Genomic DNA, 15000 nt, shown 5'->3' with positions numbered 1-15000 from the left:
CTGACCATTTGTGTTATGCCAAGGATTGTAAGGGGCAATCTGTCATTCTAATCCAATTCTGTATTGTTAATTGCTTTTCAAAGTGGTCTAATCTGTTTGTGTCATCATTGAAATGATGTGCTTATGTGTAGCAATGCGGGTGTGAGGCATTCTCTGTCATCGGTAGACTTCAGAAGGTCACATTAGACTCGGTTCAAAAGGTTCGTAACCCCCAACTGCGTTGCTGTTCATCAGCTTCATACTGATTTTAAAGATGTCGGGCTGCTAGGAATTGTGCACTTTTTGAATACAAATCAAGCACAGAGTTGAGGTGGCTCATACTAAATCCTTCTGATTGTGTGCAGAATTATTGTGTGAAAGAGTGGGCATTGCACAGGCATATCGACAATATTTTTTCAGAAGCATGCACCATTTTTGAGACAGCACTGTGGTAACTGTGATATGTGGTATATTGTGGTAGTGATCCAGTCTAATAGTCCTCCAGTGCTGGTCCAGTTTAACGGTGATCCAGTGGAGTGCTGACCTTGTGCTGGCCATGCACCGTTCTGCTCGGCACCGTGATGAACACACCGGTTTGCATCCAGTCCCCCTCTTCACCTCCCCGTGTGCCATTAAAGCTCATTTCCTCCGCCCTGTTTCGGGCTCTCGGCAGCCACTCCGAATGAGTGTCCAGCGAGTCATGACATTCCTCACGTAGTAATTGAATATTGGCTGAGCAGAGCAGAGCACAGCGGAGCTGAGCAGAGACGAGCGGCAGCTCAAAGCTGTCAGGCCCCTTCGTCTCCTGAATGGCGGCTGCCAATGTATGGAAATCCTCCGCTGTGGAATGAAAAGTGGTGTGTGTGTGTGTGTGTGTGTGTGTGAGAGAGAGGGGGGATGGGGGGGTGGTGGATTTGCACTAACGGCTTGGTTCAGGGCAGCGCTGCTCTGAGATTACTCAGCTGTTCAAATACGGTCAGATACCGGCCGGCGGCAGCGGACCGGGCTCCGGCGTGTGTGTGCGGGATTAAGCCGGATCCGCCTCGGCCTCGGTTCCGCCGCGAGTCCTGGATTAGGCCGGATCATAGTGGAATCTGTTCCCTCCACAGGCGCCGAGCAGTGCACTGGGGCTGGGCAGGAGAGTCCAGTCTGTTAGAGCTGCACCGCAACATACCTGCTGCTGTCAGTAATGCGTACAACTCTGATAAAATAGGTGTGTGTGTGTGTGTGTGTGTGTGTGTTTGTCTGTTTGTCTGTCTGTGTTTCCATAACCATTTCAGCACTAGCGGCACTGCTCTGCAGATACCATGCAAAAGCAATTCCATCATTTGTCTGTTAGACACTGTTAGATCCTAAACCAGGTGAGACCGCTATCCTCTGATCAGCACACTCCAGGCTCCTCACAGCTCTATTCTATTATTCAGCAGACATTATTCTGGGTGTTTTATTTTTTGGAGTGTGTCTGTTGCTAATTGAAGTCATCACACTTTGTGATCAAACTCAACCTTCCTGTCTCCTTGCTGCCTCGCGGTAATAAGTCAGGTTTGTTTTCTGCTCTCCAGCGACGGCTCCTTGCCCCTCTCTCTCTCCACCCTGTTGCTCCAGAGGCCCCTCTCTGAAGTGGAGCTTCTTGGTCTCTGCCGCTGTTATGCGATGCGGCTAATTAGGCCACTGGGCCATTTTTCCCCCCATTGTCTCCGATATCACTCACTGCTAAAGAAGAACTCTTCAGAGCTCACGTCCGCATCAGAACAAAGCCAATCAAAAGTCTTAACAATCGAGCATTCAAATGATTATTATAACCAGTAGAATGAGAACACTGAGGAGTCAAGAGAAATTGAATGCATAAGGGTGCACTAGAACATCAAAACAGATGTTCATAGAACCATGTCACAGAAATGAGAAAGCTAGTATATTAGGAGACAAGAAATGAGTTCAATCAGAAGGCAGCATTGGTTCGGTCAGAAGGCAGCATTTGTAATTGCACTACAGTCTGCCAGGGAGGCAACACCATCAGGTGCACAGTCAGAAACTTGGTTACTTAGCGCCTGTGCTGTGTGACATTAGACTGAGAGCTGATCTCAAGCATTAGGATTAACAATTACCATGTAGGCTTGTCTGTGTGTGTGTGTGTGTGTGTGTGTGTGTGTGTGTGTGTGTGTGTGTGCGTGTGTGCATTTGTGTGTGTGTGTGTGTGTTTGTGTGTGTGTGTGTGTATGTGTGTGTGTGTGTGTGTGTGTGTGTGTGTGTGTGTGTGTGTGTGTGTGTGTGTGTGTGTGTGTGTGTGTGTGTGTGTGTGTGTGTGTGTGTGTGCGTGTGTGTGTGTGTGTGTGTGTGTGTGTGTGTGTGTGTGTGTGTGCATGTGTGTGTGCGTGTGTTTGTGTGTGTGTGTGTGTGTGTGTGTGTGTGTGTGTGTGTGTGTGTGTGTGTGTGTGTGTGTTTTGTTGCTGCATCACTCCAGGAGGTGATATTTAAATCCAGAACCCCTCCAGTCCTACCTTGCTGCCAGAATGTCACTGTCTGGTTGTCACGGGGACACATCAGGACCAAAATAGCATCTCGGCGGAAGCCCAAGGGCTCCGCAGACACATAGGTGACTCCAGGACTCCAGGTGACATCACTCAGTGGGCAAAAATGTATCACATTGATTGGGTCGAATATAACCAGTAGGCAGGGAGCTGTTTATGCTCCAGAATAGGTCATGCTGGACACCCACCCACACACCCTGTATATTACATTGCTTGCATTTAAAATAAATTCAATTTCTGGTGTTAAAACGAGGCTTCTTAGGAATGCTTGTTCCGGAGCAGATATTGAGAAAACTGCCGAAAATCGTGCATTCCACTGAGAGCTTGGCAGGGTTGAAGTCGCCTAATGGAAATCAATGTCCATGCTTCATGGCGGAGAAGAAGAAAAAGGAGTTCATGCAAAGCACTGCAACAGGCCAGTGAGTCATTTTCTGCTGTGTGGATTTCCATGAATGGCTTGATGCAGAAACACTGGGTGCAGTGGCATCTGTTACTGCCATATGCGCAACTTTGGGTCTGGACTATGAATGACACCAGCCTGTGTGTGTGTGTGTGTGTCTGTGTGTGTGTGTGTGTGTGTGTGTGTGTGTGTGTCTGTGTGTGTGTGTGTGTGTGTGTGTGTGTGTGTGTGTGTGTGTGTCTGTGTGTGTGTGTGTGTCTCTGTGTGTGTGTGTGTGTGTGTCTCTGTGTGTGTCTTAGTGTGTGTGAGTGTATGAAAAGAGTAAGAAAAGAGGCACATGAGCATGAACCAAATGAATAGACTTACGTCTCTAACGGGCTTACAACCCTGTGTGTGTATGTGTGTGTGTGTGTGTGTTTGAGAGAGACAGAGAGAGAGAGAGAGTGAGAGTCCAGTGCGGATGACTGATGGTCCGGTGCCCTCCCCCTTTAATCGCTCTGCCCGCTGATGGCTGGCTCGGAGGCAGAGAGGCGGGCAACAGCTCCCCATCTCGCCTGGCTGAGTGGACAGACAGCAGGGAGGGCGGAGGGGGGATGCCGGGTCTCTTATTCTGTCATTTAAGGGCCAGTGGACGCCAGGCAAGTGTCCACGGTAGCAGACGGATGTGCACCTGGCCTGCACCGGAGTCTGCTGCAGATGGGCCGTGAGCCAGGTGTGAGTCGGCAGGCCGAGCGACAGAATAAGGGTGATCATCATCGGGAGGGACCGGAGCTGCTCGATTTGGGCTGGATGAGGGGGAAAGCCACAGCCAGTCGGTCCGAATTGGACAGCACCTCACTGGGTATGGACTGGGCCTCACCCCAACCTTACTCTGGCAGACACACACATAGACACACAGATAGCAAGAAGAGGAGTGAGAAAGTGAGTTATGTTTGTCATATGCTTTACAGAAATCCTGACAAGGATTGAGGCCAGATTTCTCAGCCATTAGTGTGTTAAATGGTTAGGCAAAGTTATTAGTATATTCAGAGTTCTGGTTAGACTAAAGTCCTGGTAGCTGTGTTACCTTCTGTAAAGCTGCCTGAGACTCATGCTAGCAATTCTCCGTTAGAAACTGTTGAGCTTCAGACAGCAACTGGATGCTGTCCATTGCACAATGCACTGATGTTGCATGCTGGTGCTGTCCATGGTGCTGAAGTTGCAAACTGATGCTGTCCATTATGATAAAGCTACTCGTGGATGCTGTCCATGGCACTGATGCTGCCATGGAGGTATTATATATAACTGGAGAGCGTGACTAAGTCCCGCCCTCCATACAAATGAATGGCCGATGCTAGGCTAGTAAATCCGGCCAATTTTCGTCAACGCCATATTGAACACTGGAGCTCCGATCCAGCGCCAGTCGGCTCTGACCATGCGCAAAGATCCAAAGCTGGAAATGACGCATGGACCTACATTGATCTTTATTGGACATTCTGTAAAAAGAGAGTCATCCTCCAGTTCAGAGGGTGGCGATAATGCACATACCTTGCTTGCCGCGTAACAACAAGCAGAAAAAGTTGCTCGGGAACGCACACCTGTGAGTCCAGTGGAGTGTCGCACGGAGTAATGATTGGCTGTAGGTACCCGTTCACCAACATGTACGCGCATGAGAGCTCGTGCCCAACACGGATTTTCGTGCACGGAGCTGGTTCTAAATGCTCCATGAGGCGCCATAATTGAAAATGGCGCTTGCTAACTTGCCGAAGCTAATCAACACAGCCTTGACCCCCTGGATGCTGCATACTGGTGGTGTATGTGGTGCTGGAGCTGCACACTGGTGCTGTCCATGGTGCTGAAACCACACACTGGTGCTCTCCGTGGTACTGAAGCTGCCTGCAACTAAGCACAAAACTTCACTCACTACCAAAGGCCAAACAAATAAACCACTGTAGTATTATTTCTTTCATCTGATTTTCTTAGAACTTTCTCACCTGAAGTACTGTAAAGACAGCACTGCATTACATAAATGCAAAATCAGCTGAAGTAAAAAAAAAAAAGTTGAGAAAAAGAATTTTGAAAGCATAAACACCACGAGAAGAAATATCACACCTGCAGCGGCTGCCTAATGAAAGGAGCGAGATGAGGGCATCCTTATGCAGCCTCCAGATTCCCTGGCAAATTAAAAAAGTACTGCCGTTTACAGAAACGTTTGCTGTTGTTGTTATTGTTGTTGTTATTACCCAGCAGGGGACTAAAGTCGACCACTTGAGGAGGAGTAATGAAAAAGCGCACGCCGTGAAACAGCCTCCTGGTCCTCTTCATTAGAGGCCTCTTTCTCTTAGAAGTGCACTAGAGGAGGCTACGGGCGGAAAGTTAATGCTGCTGAAATAGAGCTTTGCTCTCCTTACTCAGGCACAATCCATCCTCTCACACAAGATGCACTAAAGTCTCTACTTTTTACAGGATATTTGTGTGGCTTTTTGGCTTCATTTGGATAGGACAGTAAAGAGTGACAGAAAAGGAGAGAGAGAGAGAGAGAGAGAGAGAGAGAGAGAGAGAGAGAGAGAGAGAGACAGAGATAGAGAGAGACAGAGAGAGAGAGAGAGGGAGAGGGAGGCAGACAGACTTTGGTGAGATCGGGTAATGGCAATGTATCTATGATTTGCCCCAGCATCCCACAAAAAGCATTCCTTTGTAGTTTGTGTTGTGAGAAAGAAGCCGATGTTTCTACTGAAAGTGCCTTGTGTTGGCTTGTGGATGTGTTGACATACAAATCTTGTTTCCTACATACCTGTATAATGCCATAGTGCCAACATCTGTTATTCCCTGTAATTATACATAACTCATCAGTGTTTCCCTTTTCTACATATATCCATCTGGTGGGTTTTTATGTGATGCCACAGTCCAGTTGCATCTGAGTCAGTACATATCTATATGTTATTTAATGATTTCACTCGTGCTTTGGCTAGGGGTCATTTAACATTTCATTTCCTAACTCCGATAGAAAAGCATGATGGTGTGATAGAGGCAATGAGTAAGTAAAGGAGTGGAGAGACAGAGGATAGAGAAGAGAGAAGGAGGAAGGACTGACCCTCCTGGATGTGTGCCAGTCCCTGATGAGGGGCTGGAAGGAGAGGAGGACTCGCGCCACAGAGCCAACTGGACCATTTGGCCTTGAAAGCCCCCATCAGGAGCTGTTTGTTTTCTCTTTTGCAAACAAACACAAACGGATGCAGCTGGGCGGGAGAGGTGGGAGAAGCGTTAAGCGCAATGTGGCCCAGTGTGTGTTTCTTTTATCTGGCAGGCATCATCTGCTCTCTCTCTCTCTCTCTCTCTCTCTCTCTCTCTCTCTCTCTCTCTCTCTCTCTCTCTCTCTCTCTCTCTCTCTCTCTCTCTCTCTCTCTCTCTCTCTCTGTCCCTGTGTCACTGGCCGGGCGGCACCAGTGTGGATGTGTCGTTACAGCACCGGTGTGTCATTACAGCCTAGCTGCGCACTCCTCTGACTCCTGCGGTTAGTGGAGATAGGGCTGAAGGAAGGGTAAATATTAGGAGAGGAAATGATACAAGCGAAAGATATGACCTTGCAAAGTGACGGAGGAGAAAGAGAGAAAAAAAGGATTGATTTTTTTTCCTCTGACACATTTTGCATGAGGATGAATGGTAGTTACAAGGATACGGTGTGTGTGTGTGTGTGTGTGTGTGTGTGTGTGTGTGTGTGTGTGTGTGTTTGTGTGTGTGTGTGTGTGTGTATGTGTGTGTGTGATTCATAGCATTGCGAACAGATGACAGCGAGGTCAGAGAGAGCTCCATCACTGCCATGTGATGACGGGTCCAGGTCGGCACGGTAACGATAACGTCTCATTCCCATGCACGCGCTGTGGTGGCCGTCTGCGAGGAGGCAGCCGGTGGACAGACCCGGCGCTAACAGGCCATCTGCGCCTCCTCCTCCTGCCACCTCCTGCCACCTCCTGTCTCCTCCCCCGCCTCCCCTCGGACGCCCTGACTAAGTGGCTCCGTGCCCTGGCGTCCTGACCATTCACCCTGTGATGCGGGCAGGGCAGGACACGAGGGCTGACCAGTGGTGTGGGGTCAGACTAAAAACAGGGAAATGTCCATCACCTCCGTTTTTTTCTCGAGACAAAAAAGACAAAGTCATCGGAAAACAGCCCTTGTCCCAGACTCACCTTCCCGAAGGACGCATGTCCCAACTTCCAAGAGCCCCCTCCATTTTATGCCATCATTTTGTGACTCTGTTCAAGGTAACGCAATATGAATAAATGTGTAGGGGTATGAAAATATATAGAATAGATCATGACTCACACTTGATGCTCTTTAGAAACCAACAATCAACCAGAGAGGGGAGGTTTGGAATAAGTGGAGAGTAGACCTTGAGTAGACCTTGAATGTGAATAAACGAGAGTGAGATTACAGGGAACATAGGCATTAGTGTATTCCATTTACCTCAGAAGTTGAAACTCAGACCAGGAAATGACATCAAACTAGAATCTAAAGATGAGGTTACTACAGATTGCACACTTGTTGATGCACAGGGACAGCCATCTTGGATTTCAAGGTTGGAGCAGGGTTTGGTTTGTGTGACTGGTTTGGCGGTTTGGCGATCATGAAATGACATGATGCATGATAATAAGATGATGTCACCAAAAAAGCAAGATAATGCAGGGCGATAAATCTTCTCCACTGACAAATATACTCAAACTGTTTGTGTAGCTATAGACCATGACAGATGGAATTGTCTAGGGAAGTGGATGACATGAAGCGAAAGTAGCACATTCCTCTAGCACACCTGTAAGTGTGTTGACACATGAACAGAGGCAGTGGATGACAATGGGAATCACTGGACAGAAACTGGTAAACGCTGGTAATGCACTTGTTGACACAGTCACAAATTGCACTGAAACCACCTACTTGAGCTGAGTTGTTTTGAACATACATAAGTTGAACATTCTGTACATACACACATACTGTACATGTATGTGTCGAACGGCTAAATTAACCTGCAAGAACATGGTGATGGAACAGGGGAACATCTGAATGGGAGGTAATGATTTTCCGAGGCTTTTAGCTGCAATTTAAGAGCTGCACAGCAACCACATCATTGGTGTTATTACTCTGAGTGCTTTAGGTGTCAGTATTAGAGGGACAATGTGGATGTAAATGTCACAGATTGTCAGTGATGCAGAGCGTGGTGGATTGATTGAGTCACCGGAACATGATTGTCAGATGGACATCAGCATGAGCAGAGGGAGCTCTAATAATATTATGGGTAGTCTGAGAGGGGGAGAGAGAGAGAGAGAGAAAGAGAGAGGGGGAGAGAGATAGAGGGTAAGGGAGAGAGAGAGAGGGAGAGACAGAGAGAGAGAGAGTAGAGAACCTCTCACTCCCATCTCTGATTGCTGCAGCTGTTCCTCGGCTGGTGGTGGAGCTTTTCAGCACATCAAGCAGTGGTCAGCTGGATCGACCCTGACACTGTCAAATGGCAGGACTCAGGACTGGACAACTGATTTCTCACCACTCTCTGTTTTTAATCAGGGGCCAGAGCAGAGCAGAGCAGAGCAGGGGAGAGGCAGAGGGATGACAAGTCAAAGCTTCACCACGGGACAGGTGGAGAGGGGGAGAGAGAAGTGAAAACAGGCAAGGACATAAGGGTGGAACAGAGAGAGAGAGAGAGAGGTAGAGGGGTGGACTGGGAGGAGAGAGAGAGAAAAAAAAGGGATGAGGAGGTTGAGGCTGGTATTGAGAGAACATAAGGGTCTGTAGGAAGACAGAGAGAAAAGGCAGACAGAGATTATTAGATGGAGAGAGAGAGAAAAAAAAGAGAGAGGGATGGTGAGTGAAGGAGAAAAGTGAGAGAGAAGGAGTGGGTGCGGGAGAGCAAGATGATGAGTGAAGCAGAGAGTCAGAGAGACATATTCTCTGCTGCTGGCAGGCCAATGATGTAGCCATCCTACTGTGGCCGGCAAAGTGTCGTGGGAATAGGCAATCTCTCAGCGGGTGTCATTAGCTGTCATTCAGGCTAATGACGTCTACCGGGTGCGCTCACACACACCGCGCCGGCCACAGCCGAGAGAGGCGGAGAGCAGGGCATGATGGGAAGAGGATCTCAGCAGTGGAGTTGACAAACAGGCTTCACCGCTGAGGAGCAGACAGCTGCATCTACAGCAAGGGGAGACCACAGCACTGAAGGAGAGGCATTTCATTGTGGAGAGAGTTGAGAGGCAGATTTCTCACTTAAGAGAGAGTTTACAGAGATGACACAGTCATCATTAAGAACCAGGCTAGTATGTGCTGTTGATGACAGGCACAAGAACATGATGGATTAGGCCATTTGAAGCTGAAGCGTGACTGAGATGTAGCTGTTTGGTGTACCAATGAAAGTGACACTAGAATGAAGTTGTGTTTAACTGAGCCTGTTTGTAAACAGTTGTTATATTCAATGTTAACTGCAAACAAGTATGAGATGTAAGTTCATTCCTTATTGAAAGGACCTGATACATCTGATACATACTACTGCTTTCTGTGTATGATATGAGATATCTGCAATACATGTTCTAGTGATTTACTCTGCATTGAAGATATCTACATGCTTCAAGCACCCTTTTCACCATTTGTTGTTATTGTCATGCTTGCGGAATTCATTGTTTTGTGACAGCATTGCATTAATTCACCACACGCTGTCGGAATGAGTAACTCGTGCCAATCGGGTAGTGCAGAGGCTGGCTATGAGATCAGTGTTGTCCTGCTTGCAATTCGGTCGTGATTCAGAATTCAGTGTGTGGACGCTTGGCTCCCCCCAGGCCTGGGATCAGTTCTCTGACTCTCTGACACAAATGGCCGTTCATTATTCATGGGCAGTCCTCGCAGCAGCATGTAGCCGCTCTTTAGCTCATGAAGCTTTAATGGAAACATCCAGATAGTCCGTATCCTAATGTCTGTGTGGACTCTGGAGCGGCCACTGAGGTCATTAGTGACCCAGTGCTTTATGTGGGATTCACGTGTAATCCAGCCAACATGGGTAGTTTCACTTTAACACCAGCACACAGTTTGTCAAACGTGCAGTACCCCTCATCGTACCCCTTTTCCAACTCAGTGCTGCTTCTTCAGTCTCTGTTGGGATAAGGTTGGGGATTGGCTCATCATTACATTCCAGTAACAATGCAGACGATTGGTTCATTGCTTAACTGTCTTGTAACAAGGTTGATGATTGGTTCATCACTAAACTCTCTTGTAACAAGGCTGCGGTTTGGTTCTTTATACCTTACTGTACATTGTGGTACAGTACATGCATTCCTTTCCTCTTCCTCACAGACATATAAAGTGATCTACTTTTGGCTCTGCCACACCACTGGAATTATAAAATGAAATCAAATGAAACAAATTGAAGAGCAATGCCAGATTTGTGGGATATGTGTAACACTATGCCAATTGACTGTCATACGTTATCCTTGCCTAACTGTGATGTTTTCTGCTGCCTGAGTGACACTGTGAAAATTGAGTGCCAGTCATTGTTGACACTCATCCACTCGGTGGTGTGTGCCAGGGTTTGAGATTCCTATTTTTCGGAGCCAGACCTGTAATTCAGCACTTGAAATGCACATCAGTCAGCTTGCTCGCAAACACCATCAGCAGAGCCATCATGCTTGGCGAAAATATCGACTCGTCTGAACAGAGACAAAAGGGCAGTCAGGGACATAACACTCCTGCTTGAACGGCAATGACACGACACACACACACACACACACACACACACACACACACACGCACAGAGAGAGAGGCACAAAGCAACAAAGGCCTTTCAGCTCTATTGCTTTAACTACAAAAGATGTTCAATAGCTTTAATGCATCATTGTGTTATTTAGAAGATCTCTCCGAAAGGAAGACACGAGAATGCACTGTCCTAGTGTACCCATTTCACAGACATTGATGGGCAGTGAGTCAAATCCGTCGAGCATTAGCATAAGGCATTGTTTGGCTCATGGGCGTATTGTGCTGACCTACAGTACGTTGGTGATTTGGACCTTGCTCTCGGTATTAAATGAGCAGAATGACTTCGAGTTATTGAATTAGCTTTAATTCATGTGCAGTGGGCTTTGCTTGTTGCTTGTTGAAAATTGCCCATCAATGAAATTAGGACCCATTATCCAAACTTAGACCTTTAAACCCATACTAAACACTTGACTTTGTTGATACATGTCAGTGTTAACATGTTCAATATTATGCTCTTTCTTTGGCATAAAATGTTCCCTAACAGCAGATTTTTTAGCATTGATTTTCATTTAGAGAATGGCTTATGCTTGCTGTTCTCTCTAACGGGGGCTAAGTGGATCTGCGATATTTGTGCACCATTGTGTTATATTTAGGGTCTCTGTTTTCTCAAGCTGTTGTCCAGATTTTCGAGAAAGAGACTTCAGAGTTCAAGGCCCGTCTGCCATTTCCCCCTGCAGACCTCCCAAATAGTAACGTGCCTCGTTCACCACGTCTGATGAATCCCCTGTGTGGCATGGGCATGCTTCTGTGGCTGCTCTCGCCTCTTTGATGGGAAACTAATTATGAGCTGCACTTGTTGAGCCCTCTGTAAGTTCAGTGAGAGTTCACACAAATGGTTTCTTAGCTGGGTAAATGAGCTATCTGTCTACACTTGAAACCGAGCATATTGTCTGTGTCATTTATGATTTACTGTCTTGGTATTGTTTTTTTTTACCTTTTTTTATATAGAGACATAGACGTTCACGAGGGAATATGTTTTTTTTCCCACTGTGAGTGCTGTTGTAAAGGTTAACTTTGTTTTCTGCGATATTGGCTGAAAAGAGTTCTGAGATGTGAGAGCCATTGTTTGTGTGTGTGTGTGTGTGTGTGTGTGTGTTTATCCACATTCAAAGGCATGGCAGACCAATGTGCTGTTTGCCCTTTCCTTAAGCCTCTCAAACAGGCCACACATTTCTTTGCTCTTTCTTTGCTTGTTCTCTATAGATAACCTCAACCTTAGCCCCCTAAGGAGCAACCCCCACCCTCACAAACAAAACATACACTCACAAGCACACACAAAACACCAATGAATCCCTCTCTCCCACCACTGACTCCTCTCTCTGGTCCGTATCTGCTAGTAAATGAGCAGAGGGGAGAGGCGCAGGAGAGCTGGCGTCCCAGGGGAGGAGTTGGCGTAGTCGGCAGGGTCCCCAGTGGGAGACTCCTGCAGCGGAGGAGATGTAAACAGAGCCACGTAACACTGCACGGCCGAGAGGAACTAAGCTCAAGTGCATCCAACACACACACACAACCTGACCTCCCCACCCACACACACACACACACACACACACACACACACACCACACGAGGCTAATTATACATGTTTCGACGGCGTGTTTCTGTCTTGTAAAGGTCTGTCCTGGGTCATCCACGGTTGACCCTGCTTCTCTAGCTCCTCTCAGAGAGAATACAGCAGGCAGCTGACCCTAAAGATTTAATAGGCCAGCTGAAATCCCCCTGGTAGCTGTGTGTGTGTGTGTGTGTGTGTGTGTGTGTGTGTGTGTGTTGGACTGATAACGTGGGAACCATCAGACACAGGGCCCAGGTGAGAGCAGCACAGTGGAAATCTCTGTCTCTCCCCCGGACTCCACAGAGACTAATCCGCGCCGCAGATGGCCCGACGCCGCGCAGGACAATAAGGCGTTGACCTTGAGCAGTCAGGTAGATGATGAATCGTGTTGAAGTCAGTGACCTGGGGCTGCTCATGCATGTTATTAATGGCGTGCAGACTGAAGGCTGGCCCTGGGCAGTCAGCTGTGTTATTGAGACAGAAAAAAAAAGCAAGAGTTGCCACTGTGGCCAGTGTTTGCTCTCCAATCCGGACCCGAAGTTTGCCTCCACGAATTAGCCATTTGCAGCACCATCAACAGAGCACGGCTCCGTCTCCATCCGCTAGGTACGTGTGTCGGTTGCGTAACGTGGCTCGGGCCCACCTGAGTCAGTCTGTAGTCTAATTTGTGTGGCTCATCCCCCCCCCCCCCCCCTCACTCCCACCCCTCTCTCGGTGCAAGCCGGAGGCCAGAGCAGGCCTGATTAGACGCCCCGCAGGCTTTGAACTCACAGAAGCACAACAGGCTTTGAACTCAGCTGCTCCTGCAGTCTCAGTGTAGTCTGAGGTTTACCTGAGACGTGTGTCTGTGATCCAGTGAACTCGGCTGTATAACAAGGGGCAGCGAGGGGCTAGCTGTGTCTCTCGCTCTGTCTCACACGCACAGTATGGAGGGGTGGCCACGGTCAGGTTATATAGGGGGTCATAGGAGGGTCACTGTGGAGATTCACATCTTTACAAAAAAAATGGAGGTACAAGGTTTCATGCAGTTTGCTCTGATAGCAAAATATTTTTTTTGTCTTCCAAGTCATTTAGATGCTATGCTGACTTGCAACGCGAATGATGAAATCCCTGTAAATGCCTCGTGTTACACTATGTAATGTTGTTGTTGTTGAAAGGAGCATGACCTTTTCTGTCAGTTTGACATGAATCAGGCATGCCCCTAGTGCCACATGTTTACATCCTCTACAGGCTGTTGTTCAGTCTTGTTTTAATGCTATCATTTCATCATGCCAAGGCCCATGTTCATGTTTAAGGTATTTGGCCCATATGTAGTCTGCAATATTACTATTCAATCAGTGAACCACAGTAGGTACTATGCAATATTACTATTGAGATGCATCATCCCTCAGTGTACCTGATAGGACTGTGTAATACTGTTATTTATTTTATTTTGATATATATATATTACTTCAAAGGTGACGTGCAAGACCACTATCATTGAATTATTAACACACAGAGTGGACGGTCTCTATATCTCTTCTGTCTGTTCACCTCTGTGTCTTGTTGTTGTGTTGCACTAATATACAGTATGTCTTCTTTGCAAGCAGCTGTGAGTGGTACTTGCTGCCCAAGACGTATGTCCCTCCTGGGGACTATAAAGTTCATCTGATCTGATCTGATCTGACGTTTGTCCAAAGTGACTTACATAAGCGTGTCTCCACCACTGCTCCTTCGGGTCTGAAAGCATTCCATGTGCCTGCCAACCAGTGGGAGTTTGGGCCAAGTCTTCAACAGAATACACCCCCCCACACACACACACCCCCCACCCCTTTCAGAAAGTAATTGCTTGTGTGTGTTGTGAGCGAGCAAGTGGCTTTGGCTTTGGCTCTGCCGTCGGTGTGAGGCTACTTTGAGGCTTTTTAGCGTGACCTTTGAGGGGAGGCTGGCTCAGAGTTCACACAGTGTGTCGAACAGCAGAGAAACAGAGAGAGCACTGGCAGCTGGAGAGAGCCTTTCACAGCCCAAATGCCAAGTGTTTGTGCTGCTAAACATCAAAGATGGAGCACTGTTTACCTACTGAGCGAAGACTCCTGCTAATAGACTCTTTAGTTTGGTAAATGCTAGAGCTATTCCATCACACACTGTAAACAGTGGTATTTGGGAAGTTAATCTGCGGCATGTGTCTGAGAAGAACCAACTGGGCAGAGCTTGCTCGAATGTGACAACCGGAACCTTTGGAACTGATACGTGAATGAAGAACCTTCAATGTCACTCTAGGCGGTCTTTTGTGGGGGAAAATGGGCCAGCGCAGGCACGGATCAATTGCTCACTTGTGGCTTGCACCGGAATCTGGAAGGGGACGTTATTCCCAGTCAGCGGCATCCATTTTGAGACGTGTGTGTGTGTGTGTGTGTGACTTATCTCCCTGAAACACGCCGATGCTCAGTGCAGGCCTGGAGTTGTTTGAAGTGAGGATTGACTGCAGGCCCGGCGCTGAATGCTGCTTCACTCCTCCAGAGCCGCCGCCCCAGCAGGGCCGGGTTTGGAGAAGAGATGCCGTCAGCGTTGAGCTCCCTGCTCCCCTTCCACCCGTTAAATCTGCTGCTTGTGTAAACAGTGATGTGGGGAGCTCGCAGCAGGAGTCAGGGTGAAATTTGGGCTCACTGGAGACTTGTAACTGTGATGAAAGAGCCGGGCATGCGGACTAACAAAGGAGAGAAAATTGGACTCAGCGTCTCTGGGTCCGTGGCAGTGATAAATAATATGAGCTTGATATCACCAGCGCTTTATTACAG

General features: G+C 47.7%; 1 protein-coding gene across 1 annotated transcript in view; it reads left to right on the top strand.

Moving 5' to 3' along the window:
• The window catches only part of grik4 (glutamate receptor, ionotropic, kainate 4), a 150038-nt gene that overhangs the window by 338 nt on the left and 134700 nt on the right, over window positions 1–15000 (top strand).

The sequence above is a fragment of the Sardina pilchardus genome, chromosome 19 (genome assembly GCF_963854185.1).
Source record: "Sardina pilchardus chromosome 19, fSarPil1.1, whole genome shotgun sequence".
NCBI lineage: Eukaryota > Metazoa > Chordata > Actinopteri > Clupeiformes > Clupeidae > Sardina > Sardina pilchardus.
The sequence above is the reverse complement of the archived record's forward strand: the minus strand, read 5'-3'. Positions and strand labels throughout refer to the sequence as shown.